Genomic DNA, 12,968 nt, shown 5'->3' on the forward strand with positions numbered 1-12,968 from the left:
TTAGTGTTGTTAGTTTGACGGGCATGGTAAGGAAATGATATTTAGACCAGGTTTTAATTCAGTTTTATGGAAGAGGTTAGAAAAGTTCGGAAACGGCTCACATCGAAAAAAACGGAAATAGGATTTGTAGAGTTTTAGAAACTACCTAGTCTTTTATACGACGATCCGTGTCTTGTACATTAAATGTTAAAATAGTCAATGTGAACTTGGTAGAACATTTCGACTGGTCGTGTCTGTGTTTAGTAAATTGACAGTGGGAGTGTTTCGTATTTCTGCATCTATCTAGTAGTAGTTGTAGTGTTGCTACTTTGATGGGTGCGGCAAGAAAAGATAATTATGCTAGGATCCAAGTTAGTGCTCAGGAGGGGGTTAGAGAAGTCCGGAACCGGCCCTCATAGAACAAAAAAAAAAAAAACAAATAGGAGTAGCGTACTTTTAGTGAATATCTTTTGTATTTTATACAAAGTCTCAAGTCTGACACATCCAATGTTCATATATATAAGCGGACGTAATGTTTCAAGGAACTTGTTTATAAATTGCAATAGAAAATGCAACGTTGAAAGTAGCAAGTAATTTCACCCGGTCTCCGAGACCGCAGCGCCAATCCCGCTCGAACCACTCGTTACAGCCGAGACCGCGTTGTGACGTGCACTTCGTACGAGTATTTTAGGTAACATTTTAAGGTTATACTAGTTAAGTATCAAAGTATTTGTGGCGATCTCTCTAAGAGATTTTTGACATGTTGGTAAGTGAAAGTAGTAAATGTGAACATGGTTGAACACTTTGTGGCTTGATTCTAGAGACAATAACGCCATACTTATTTCTGCTTTCAACAACATTGTAGTGTTGATAGTTTGACGGGCTTGGTAAGGAAATGGTATTTAGACCAGGTTCCGATTCAGTTCTATAGAAGAGGTTAGAAGAGTTCGGAAACGGCTCACATCGAAAAAAAAAGAAATAGGATTTGTAGAGTTTTAGATACTACCTAGTCTTTTATACGACGATCCGTGTCTTGTACATTCAATGTCCATAGATATAAACGGGCCATAAGGTTTAAATGAATTTATTTATAAATTGCAATAGAAAATGCAACGTTGAAAGTAGCAAATAATTTCACCCGGTCTCCGAGACCGCAGCTCCAATCCCGCTCGAACCACTCGTTACAGCCGAGACCGCGTTGTGACGTGCACTTCGTACGAGAATTTAAGGTAACATTTTAAGCTTATACTAGCTAAGTATCAAAGTAGTACCTAGTTTAGGACTCTCTAAAGTTTATTATTGACATGTAAGTTAAAATAGTCAATGTAAACTTGGTAGAACATTTCGACTGTTCGTGTCTGTGTTTAGTAAATTGACAGTGGGAGTGGTTCGTATTTCTGCATCTAACTAGTAGTAGTTGTAATGTTGCTACTTTGATGGGTGCGGCAAGAAAAAATAATTATGCTAGGTTCCAAGTTAGTGCTCAGGAGGGGGTTAGAGAAGTCCAGAACCGGCCCTCATAGAACAAAAAAAAATCAAATAGGAGTAGCGTACTTTTAGTGAATATCTTTTGTATTTTATACAAAGTCTCAAGTCTGACACATCCAATGTTCATATATATAAGTGGACGTAATGTTTCCAGGAACATGTTTATAAATTGCAATAGAAAATGCAACGTTGAAAGTAGCAAGTAATTTCACCCGGTCTCCGAGACCGCAGCGCCAATATCGCTCGAACCACTCGTTACAGCCGAGACCGCGTTGTGACGTGCACGTCGTACGAGTATTTTAGGTTACATTTTAAGCTTACGGTAGTTAAGTATCAAAATATTTGTGGAGAACTCTCTAATAGATTTTTGAAATGTTGGTAAGTTAAAGAAGTAAATGTGAACATAGTTGAACACTTTCTCGTTTGATTCTAGGGACACCATTATCACAACTATATCTGCTTTTAACAGCAGTGTAGTGTTGCTGTTTTAATGGGTGTGGTTCATAAATATATTTAAACGAAATTCCACCCTAATTTTCAACGGGGGTTTGGGAAGTATGGAACCCGCACACATTAAATAAGCAAAAAAAATACAAATAGTATATGAAGACTTTTAGAAACTATATTTTGTATTTTATGCAACACACCGTTTTTCACATGTCCAATATCCATAGGTCTTATCTTAGAGTTAAATGGAACGTATTTATAAATTGCAATAGAAAATGCAACGTTGAAAGTAGCAAGTAATTTCACCCGGTCTCCGAGACCGCAGCGCCAATATCGCTCGAACCACTCGTTACAGCCGAGACCGCGTTGTGACGTGCACGTCGTACGAGTATTTTAGGTAACATTTTAAGCTTACGGTAGTTAAGTATCAAAATATTTGTGGAGAAGTCTCTAATAGATTATTGACATGTAAGTTAAAGTAGAAAATGTGAAAACAGTAGACTATTTCGTGGTGCGATTCTAGAGACACCATCCCCACGCTTATTTCTGCATTTGACAGCAGTGTAGGATTGTAGTGTAGATCCCGGAGTCCTCTTGGCAACGTAGAGGAAGGCCACCGGGGGGGTTTTAGTGCGGTAAAAATCCCACATAACCCTGTGTCGCTCCCACGGCACCGGGTAACTTTTGAAGGTTTCCCCCTCGTAAACAAAAAAAAAAAGGATTGCTTGATGGATGTGGTGAAGAGATCTTTACGTGAGGCATGGCAATTTAATTAGGCTTTCATAGTCCGGAACCCTAAAATGCAAGGGGGTGAGTTACGCATATCTATCTTTCGTTTCATACACGTTATTTTTACACTAAGAAACTACAGTGAGTTAGTTCATGTGTGCGATCGCCCTTACAGTTGATTACAGATGTCAATGGGCGAATCTGACTCTTCATTTATAAACTGTTTCAATTTTATACACAGTCTGTGATCGCCTACAAGAAAAGTTTATTAAGTTCTAACAAAATAAACCGATATATGTTTCCATTTTTGCAGGACGCATTCTCAACATTGATATCTTATTCCATTAGCATTAAGACCTTAGCTTTGGCAGAACATGACACGACCCCACAGGGACGCAAGTCCACCACATATCAAGTACCACCAATGTGTTCATTATTCGCAATTTTTATAACCCATTTTGATATTCCGCGTGTACACTAGCAACACTGTATGAATTTTTGAGCGCCCGGGGGAATTATCGGCTGCTCCTAGCCAATGATGTTTTATACTATAGATGGGTTACGTGTCTACTAAACAACTCGAAAAAGTGAAAGAACCGCGAGCGTGCACAGACATACACATTTCCCAGTTTACTTACATGTTACTACATAGACAAATAATATAAAAAGGACAATAAAAAGACAACTAGTGTTTGACATTGCGTTTCAAGTTTCATTCATATGTAAATATCGATGTAAATTTTGCGTCTCTGTCATTACTTGTGGAAGGAAAACGATGTCTCTTTCTTGTTAGTTACGTAATCATGGCGGAACAAAAACGAAAAACAATCAAAATATATAACTTCTCCTCATCTACTTGTGATATGTGATTCGTTGAAGTTTGTTTATTTTTTTGTATAATTTGTGCAATTGTACAAGAAGGCATTTTGAGGCTTAGAAGACTAAAATAATGACGTATAACGTGTACAGTGACATATGTGTCAATAACTAGGCCGCGCGAGAGTGACTGGATTCGACTTACACCAATTGGTGTATTACGTATGTTTCAAGTTTTAGCTAGTAACTCATCTTTATGTATAACATCAATGCTCCTAACCCGATGTTCGAGATTTAGTCGAATTATTCCCGATCCTCGGGGAGCTTGTTTCTGCTTGTAGCGAGGTTTTTATCTTGTTTCGTAATGGACTTACAAGCTTTTGTGACTTCTAGTTTCCATTAGTTTGAATTCTTATTATTTATCTCGTGAACGTGGAAGGAAAGTAACATGTTTTGTAAATAACTGGATATTTTTTATATACGAGTTACTTTGTAGTTCTGCAATTTACATATTGGCAGTTTTTGAAAGGATTAAGTACATCGTTTAGAAATGAGCGCCATTAGGTATACAGTCATAGACAGGTACAAGGAATACCTAACTAGGTACGTCACTTTATTTGACTTTGAAAAAATCTAAAATTAGTTAATTTAAAACTATTGTTACTATACTATTGGGTATTATTGCTGTTATTAGGCTGAAATAGGTGTGGTAGTGGTGCCTCCGGAGTCGATTTACAAAGTTTACCACCATAAAAGTTTTAATACTACAAGCTAAAGTAACTATCTGACAAGCTAGCTCTACCCGACGCATGGACACGAACAATGGGCTCTCGTGTCGATTGACCTCGGAATGCATACACAACGCGTTCGACATGCTACAAATATTGCCGTGTACCTTAACTAAGGCTGTGGTTATATATAAGGTGGTAGTGTAAATAAATAAGTAATATGTTAGTGCCATATCAGTAGATCATATACTATAAGAATACTGCTTCAGAGTGCGTAATCAATCAAAATAGCGTATCAACATAAAAATGTCTAAAAATGGTCCGGCGAAAAAAGAAACCGTTAAGAAATATCCTCCTGTTTTAACAATTTTTCGTATATATCTAGTATTTTTTTAGATTTTTTAAGAATTAAAGTAGATTTTTTAATAATAATAATAAGATGGATTCTAAGAAAAACTCTCACTGTGTTATGTAAGGAAGTCTTTTGCAAAATCTTTCTATCAAATTATGTTGTTTTCCCTGCTTAGGTGTTAGGGTTTTAGGAGAAGATCAGCAATTTTATGTAGCGATAGAATATTAAAAAAATGCCCAATATTCATATTCAATAAGTGAATAATAAATAACACGATATACAAGTACAGTTGGACCCATAAATCTCTAACGCTTACGCTCCGCTACTCTGCATTGCACCTGTAAGTAAGGAAGTAGCCTGTATTTGTCAGGAGCTATACAAAGTTTCGACAAATAATGGACGGAGGTAAGTTTCGTTCTATTCAGAAGACCTTTGTAGCCATTGATTCTACTGGAATATAGTTATCACACGTTGAGGTATTGTTATCAGTTACTAATATCCTCTAATTCTAGGTATGAGTCACTTTGGAACAGAATAGGGCTACGGTATCCCCTGCCTGTCGAAAGAGGCGACTAAAAGGGAACTTCCGGGAATGCGGGCTGCAAGATGGGAGCTCGAACCTTCCAGCAAGCAACCCCGGGAAGGACAACAGTATGTGTGGTCGCATACCGTCGTAAGCACCAGATGGTGTGGGAGGAGCCAAAAGTACTCCCCCCAGGGCAGAGCACGATCAGGGCATCGCACTTGGAGGACTTCGGTTGAAAAAAAAAGCGTTTAAAATAAGCTTTTTGTGGTAACTTTATATTGATTTTTTTAATTCTTAAAAAGATCTTTTAAACAATAATAGGGTAGCCATCCCGATGCGTCCACAATATTGGATTTAGAATGACGTTACCTCGTTAAAGATGTGTACATAAATTTCATATATATATTCGAATTTCCTATAAAGGTAGGAATCAAAACATAGCATAAGTTACCTAGCGTTCAAATCGCAATCAAACCTAACGTCATTTGCGTCATTTGCGCCAAGTCATTACCGTTAACGCGCTCGTTTGCGTCTTGTTGAGTACGCGAATGAATAAACGGTTTCAGATCTTATTGTCATAACTGTACGGGTTTATTTGAGAAATATTTTGAAATAGTCTTAGTTGTGATATTTAAGATGGTATGTTGTTGGTAGAACCCTTTGTGGTTCGACTACGGAGGCACTACCATCACACTTTTTTTTACGTTATAATGATAAACGCCGCTGTATTTTGGTTTGAAGGGGATGATAAGGCAATTACAATTATAGGAGGCGTATATTTATTTATTTTACATTTATTGCATCACCTCTATGAAACGTACACAAAGGCAAACTTAATACCTGATGGCATTCTATATCAGTCAACCCTGGGTGGATGTAGAGAATTTGCAGGTGTTACACTTAAGTATTTAATAAGACATTCCAATTTCATCATTTCAAATTATCCTTAGGGGTAGTAACGTATCTTAGATCGACTTCATGTTGATTACATTATATATAATGGGCAGTAGTCACCTTTTTTTGTTTTCGAGGGGGAAACTTTCAAAACGTACCCGACGACGTGGGAGCGACGCCGGGTTATGTGGGATTTTTACCGCACTAAAACCCCTCCGGTGGCCGTCCTCAGCGCTTGGTGGAAAACTAAGGGATCTCCGATGGAACACAACCGGAGTCCTCCGAGTGCGATGCCCGGGTTGGGCTCTGCTCTGGGGGGGGCAGTTTACGTTCCTCCTGCACACCTGGTGTTTACGACGGCATGCGATGACACATGCCGCCGTCCTTCCCGGGGTTGCTTGCCGGACGGTTCGAGCTCCCATCTTGCCGCCGGCAAACCCGGAAGCCCCCTTTTAGTCGCCTCTTACGACAGGCACCGGATACCGTAGCCCTATTCTAGTCCCGGAACTACAGGGACAGGGCAGTAGTCACCTACCATCAAGTGTACTGCAGTTTCGTTTCTTACTTCTAAGAAAAATACTCAAAACTAGAATTTAAACTGAATGTATTGATTATTCATTTGCGATTTTATTACGTCATTATTGACTTCGCAACAGCCAAATTTAAACTTTAAGACGATTCAGTTTGATTTAAATTTATTTGCAAAATCTTTTGCGCCGGTTTGATGAATCGAATAGTGCAAGTGTGATTTTAAACTCTATTATTATTGCATTAGAGTTCCGTTCAATAACTTTCGGGTCGTTTGTCAGCGTCAAAAGCGCTCGTGGAGCTTAATTTGCACATTATTTATGCATAAACCTACTTTTCTATGTATTTTTCACAATATGCAAGTAGTAAAAGAGAATGTAGGCTACCTGATGGTAAGTGGCCACTGCCGCCCACGGACATCTGTAATCGACCCCAGATAGAATTAAACTTCTACCTGTGATCGAAAACGAATCCGCAGCTATTATATATAATCCCCGTGTGATAGTTGAAGTTTAAGCATGTCTTCCTTACGTTGTTACTACCCTTCAAATGAGAACATAGCAGTGCTGTACCCTTAGTATGAGTTTTTACGTTTTAACAAAAATGACTGTTTTTGTATTTGTTTACGTATTTGCCCATTAATTTTCAAACAGCGCCCTCAGCGGACTGAACTATCAGAACTGATTAGAAATACGTACTCGTAGGTGTGGCGGTGGTGCCTTCAAAGTCAAACCACAGAGGGTTCTACCGTGTTTAAAATATAATCAATTTTCATTTCTTAAAAGAAGTTTTTATTTATATGATGTACTTAAACGAATGGTATGTGAAACGAATTCTCCGGGACCAGAATAAGGCTACGGTATCCCCTGCCTTTCGTAAGAGGCGACTAAAAGGGGCTTCCAGGGTTAAAAGTGGCAAGAGCTTTAACCGCCCGGAAAGCGTAGTTCGACGGTATATGTGGCCGCATATCGTTGTACACACCAGAAAAATGTGAACTGAATTCTAAAAACCAAAATAAGAGTGATATCTTAGTTCGCTCAGGAATTGCTATTGCTAGCATCCGGGTCTGTCGTCAGCACAATCTTATATATAAAGTTCTGGTGTCACAATGTTAGTTACCGTACTCCTTCGAAACAGCTTTAGCGATTTTCACCAAATTTTATATGCATATTCAGTAGGTCTGAGAATCGGCTACTATCTATTTTTCATACCCCTAAGTGAGAAGGGTTGTTCACCCTTAACTTTTTTTTATTTATATGGCAACACAACGTTTGTCGATTCTACTAGTAATATTATAATTTGACGACCCGCGTGGCGGAGCGGCCACCATACAGGTCTGACGCGCAAAGGGTCCCGGGTTCGATCCCCGGCCAGACAGATGTCTTAATGTTGAATTTAGATTTCTGTTTCTGGGTCTGGGTGTTTGTGTATTTGTCTATGTGTGAGTGTAGAAAGCATTTATAATAGTTTTCGTCTGACAAAAGTTCGACCATAATCATTATAGAAAATTAGATGACTTTTATTAATAACACTTAAGCTCATTGAAATTGAAAAAATAACAAATAAAAATAAAGTCAATAAAAAACATAAGAGAAAAAGGAACTTAACTGTATATTCGTAAAATTTGACCGCATCAACTTTTTTAATATACATATATATTTTTTTCATTTTTTATTGTTGCTCACAAACTTATCATTTTTATAAACAAAACTAATTTCTGTGGTTAAAAGGGAAAAAAGTTCTTAACTTTTTATTTTAGACTATTATGATGATTTTATTACAAAATAGACATGTATATTATAAATTTCCGCCTTATTAATTGAAAAATATTTTAGGAGAGCGATAAAATAATAATTTTCGTGGAAGTAAACAAATAAAATGCTAAAGTAATATAGAAAAATTAATGATTAAAATTGGACACAAAAACTAGGACAAAAAATGCTACTACAATTGAGATAGAGGTTCCACCGAGATTTGAACTCGGATCGCTGGATTCAGAGTCCAGAGTGCTAACCATTACACCATGGAACCGTATGTCAAGCGTTTCAAATTCAGGTATACATGTGTCTCGATGCAATATTTATTTTAAACTTTAATGTTACCTAAATTACCCAACTACATAATTATGAAGAACTAGGTTTACCCGCGGCTTCGCTTGCGGTCAGAGTTCACTGACAAAAGAATAATCGGATAGCATTGTCCTTAAGCTTAAACAAATCAACTTACATTCGCATTTATATGTAACGAGCTTTTGCCCGCGGCTTCGCTCGTGTTACGAAGTAATATTATTAACTAAGAAGATTTATACAAACTTTTATCCCCTATTTTATCCCCTTGGGGGTAGAATTGACCAAAATCCTTTCTCGAAATTTCAGCTCGATCAGTCCAGTGGTTTTTTCTGTGCGTTGATAGATCACTATGGCAGTCAGTCACCTTTGAGTTATATATATTTAGATATAAGTTACGATATAAGTGGTAAGGGAACAAGACTTATCCAAGGCGTTATACCACACCCTTCAAACACTACTATTACGAGTGTGAGGCAGAAACGGGTGGTGCTGCCGGACTCGAACCACAAAGTGTTCCACCACCTTCAAACCTATTACCTAATTTACATAATTATTAAGAACTAGGAGGTTAACCCGCGGCTTCGCTTGCGGTCAGTTCTTTTTTTTTATAATATAGGAGTAGCAGACGAACATACAGTCCACCTGATGGTAAGTGGCTACTGCCGCCCATGGACATCTGTAATCAACCATAGATAGGATTAGATATTCCCACCTAAAGTCGGCTACAGATGCGCCGCTACCTCTGAGGACTAAGCTGAAACGCCTCGGCAAAAGTCTGTCTCCCTTACCACACTCTTCAAACCGGAACACAGCATCGCCTAACACTGCTGTTATTAGGTAGAAATAGGTGTGGCGGTGGTGCCGCCGGAGTCGAACCACAAAGGGTTTTACCACCTTTAAAAACAAAACTCGAACACAAAAGAATAATTGGACGGCATTGTCCTAAAGCTAATCGGGATAAAAGATAAGTTTCTTTATCTATCCTTCGGGAATTATACTTTTTTCATTATCTTTTGAACGTGTGTACGAAATTCAATCTTAAATTTAATTCAACGTTAAATTAAATTTACCCATTAATATTATATCACGTATTTGTCTATCAACGTACGTAAAAGGACCTATGAATATTATAACAACCGGAGGCTTTGGAGCAGCATAATTCCGGATGAATAGTGCATGAAACGGAACGGCGAATTCAAAAAGGATTTTTGGGAAATTAAAAACGTGAAACGGATTTTCCGGATTCAACGCAACGTATGATACATTTGTATGGATTTTTAATTTGTTTAAATATTTATTGATACAAGACGCGTTTTTGGGTCACGAAGCTATGGAATATTATATTGGTCGTATTATTTCAGATTTAAAGGTGTGATAGCTTATTGGTTAAAACTCGGTCTCTCATTCCAGGGGCCGGTTCAAATTACAAGCACGCAAATATATTTCTTATTCGCTATTTCTTCCTCATAACAGCCGTATAAAGCGCTGTTGTGTTCTGGTTTGAAAGGTGTGGTAAGGGAGTAGCTCTTCCGAGGAGTTCCATTTTAGTCTTCAGGGGTAGCAACGTATCTGTGGCAGACCTCAGGTAATACTCTAATCTTGTCAAGGGTTGATTACCACAATTAATTATGCATTAGTTGGATTGCATGCTCCTTTATTTTATAAAATAGAACTAGAAAGCGCATATTGTTTCAGAGTCTATATCGTTATTCGTCCATGTTCCCAAGTTCTCCATGAAGTATTTTAGCTGAATATTTTATCACTATTCTTTTACACCTATTTCTGCCTAATAACAGTAGTAAGCGCTGCTGTGTTCTTATTTGAGAGGTTGTAGTAAAAAACACATACGAGTACTTTTCCGAGGCGTTTCAATGTAGTCCTCGGGGGTAGCAAAGCGTATTTGTGACCGACCTCAGGGAGGACTAATCTTATGAGGGGTTGATTAAAGAAGTCCATGAATGGCGGCAGCAACTTAACATTGGTTTGAATGTATGCCCCTTTGCTCTCCTCTCCATGAAGTATATTTTAATTAGCTAAAACTAACAATACTACTACTACTCAAAAATATACTAATACTAAAATATTTAGGTATTTTCCGAGGCGTTCGTACTTAGTCCTCAAAGGTAGCAACGTATCTATGACCGACCTCAGATAGGTTTCTATACTTATCAGGGGTTGATTACAGACGTCGTTGAACAACAGTAACTTAGCGTTAGTTAGACTGCATGCTCCTTTGCTAAAAAAATATACTAGTGCTTCGGAGTCCATTTGGGTATATATCCACGGTCCCCAGTTCTCCATAAAGTATATTTTAGCTGAATATTTTCCGAGGCGTTCGTACTTAGTCCTCAGAGGTAGCTATGTACCTGTGGCCGACAGGTAGGAATCTTATCAGAGATTGATTACAGATGTCCATAAACGGCAGGAGCCACTCATTAATTGCACTGCATGATTTTTTCTTTAAAAAAAATATACTAAAAATCGCATCTTTTTTCGGACTCTATTTGTTTATCCGTCCACGGTCCCCAGTTCTCCATGAAGTATATTTTAGCTGAATATTTTATCATATAATGTATGCACGCCCGTAAGTGGTCGTTGCGCGCACCGGAGGATTTACATATTATTACATTCATATGTAAAATCGCTTAGTGTGCATACTTGCTTTCGAAATTAACGCTACAGTTCCACTGCAGATGATAGTGATGGGAGCCTCTCAATTGGTTCAAGGTTCGATTCCCAGGTAGGTTTGATTCCCTAACTTTGAATTTTCAAAGTGATTTGGTTATTACAATTTCTTTCGGCTTTCTGAAAGAGTTATTTATTTATTTATATAAACATATTTACAATGGATATTTTATTATTTACAATACTATCTTAATAAACGCTTAAACGCTTTCTACACTCACAGCCCCACACTAGGATTCCCTGTGTCGTGGATGCCGTGGACACACATAGACAAATACACAAACACCCAGACCCAGAAACAGAAATCTAAATTCATCATTTAGATATCTGTCTGGCCGGGAATCGAACCCGGGACCCTTTGCGCGTCAGACCGCATATGGTGGCCGCTCTGCCACGCGGGTCGTTAATTTATAAAAAGGTCCGAAAATAATATAGCAAAAAAGAAATATAACAAATTAATTGTCACTTGCTATAACAAAGAAAACAGCGAGAAAACTTATACACCTGATAGTTCATAAAAATAGTTCTCAAAGTTGCGTAGTCTACTCGTACTAATTGTCACTTAGCCAGCGGTAAACCACGAGTATGTCTTAAGCATTTCTCACTTTGAGGGGAATACTGCCCAGCAGTGAGACAGTAAGTGTTGACGACGATGTTCCGTGATATGCAAAATCACAAGCGAAATCATCATCGTCAACCCATTACTGTCCCACTGCTGGGCACGGGTCTCTCAGAATAGAAAGGATTTGGCCATAGGCTGGCCAAGTGCGAATTGGTAGACTTCACATACCTTTAAAAACTGTTTTTTAAGATTTTTCAGATATGTAGGTTTCCTCACGATGTTTACCTTCACCGTTTAAGCAAGTGATAATTAATTTCTAAGACGCACATAATTTTAATAAATTAGATGTGCGTGCCTGGATTTGAATCTCGGACGCCTCGATCAAGAGGCCGAGTTTCTAGACCACTAGGCTATCGCTGCTTATACAAATCAAAATAACATAGACTTAACGAGAAGACCTTATTTGCAGTGAGTATATCTATTCGCGTTACACTGCACTAATTAACCTTTCAAAACTACTACTTCGTGCTATAATTCGAATTCGAATTATACTGATGAAACTCCCAAAATTATGACAACATTATGACAAAAGATAATGAACACATCCAAATATATTAATTTATTTAATAATTAATGTATGTAATATAACTCATATTGTTTTACTCGCATTGCACAAGCGAACCGTTGTTCAAACCTACAACCACCAAAGTTAATTAAAGCCTTAATTGATTGTTGAGTTACTGTAAAACAGATTTAAATTGGTTTAAGCTAATTATTTTGGCTGACGGCTCTACTTAGATTATGGAAATAAACAGATAAAGCATTTTGTCGGTGACTTTTTTATATAATATAGAATTAGCTGATAAGCATGCTATTTACATGATGTTGAGTAGCTACTGCCGCCCTCAACCCTAGAAAAGATCAGATTCCCACCTGAGGTTGGCCACAGATGCGCCGCTAGCCCTGAGGACTAAGCTGGATTGCCTCGAAAACGTCTCCTTTACTACACTTTTCAAACCAGAACACAAAAGCGCTTATCATTGCTATTATTAGACACTAGCTGACCCGGCAGACTTTGTATCGCCTCAAAATCTATTTATCAAATATATTTCATATAAAATTATAGCCTATGTTACTCGTGGATAATGTAGCTTTCGAATGGTGA

General features: G+C 37.9%; 1 protein-coding gene and 1 non-coding gene across 2 annotated transcripts in view; one reads left to right on the forward strand and one right to left on the reverse strand.

The window, feature by feature from the left end:
• LOC140745286 (neural cell adhesion molecule 1) overlaps nucleotides 1-12,968 on the forward strand; it is a 222,165-nt gene that overhangs the window by 41,498 nt on the left and 167,699 nt on the right. The window lies entirely within an intron of this gene.
• TRNAQ-CUG (transfer RNA glutamine (anticodon CUG)) lies at nucleotides 8,447-8,518 on the reverse strand. Its single transcript has one exon. It is a non-coding gene; the product is annotated as a tRNA-Gln (tRNA).

The sequence above is a fragment of the Epargyreus clarus genome, unplaced genomic scaffold (assembly GCF_041222505.1).
Source record: "Epargyreus clarus isolate Ecla_fem2 unplaced genomic scaffold, WU_Ecla_fem_2.2 ptg000010l, whole genome shotgun sequence".
NCBI lineage: Eukaryota > Metazoa > Arthropoda > Insecta > Lepidoptera > Hesperiidae > Epargyreus > Epargyreus clarus.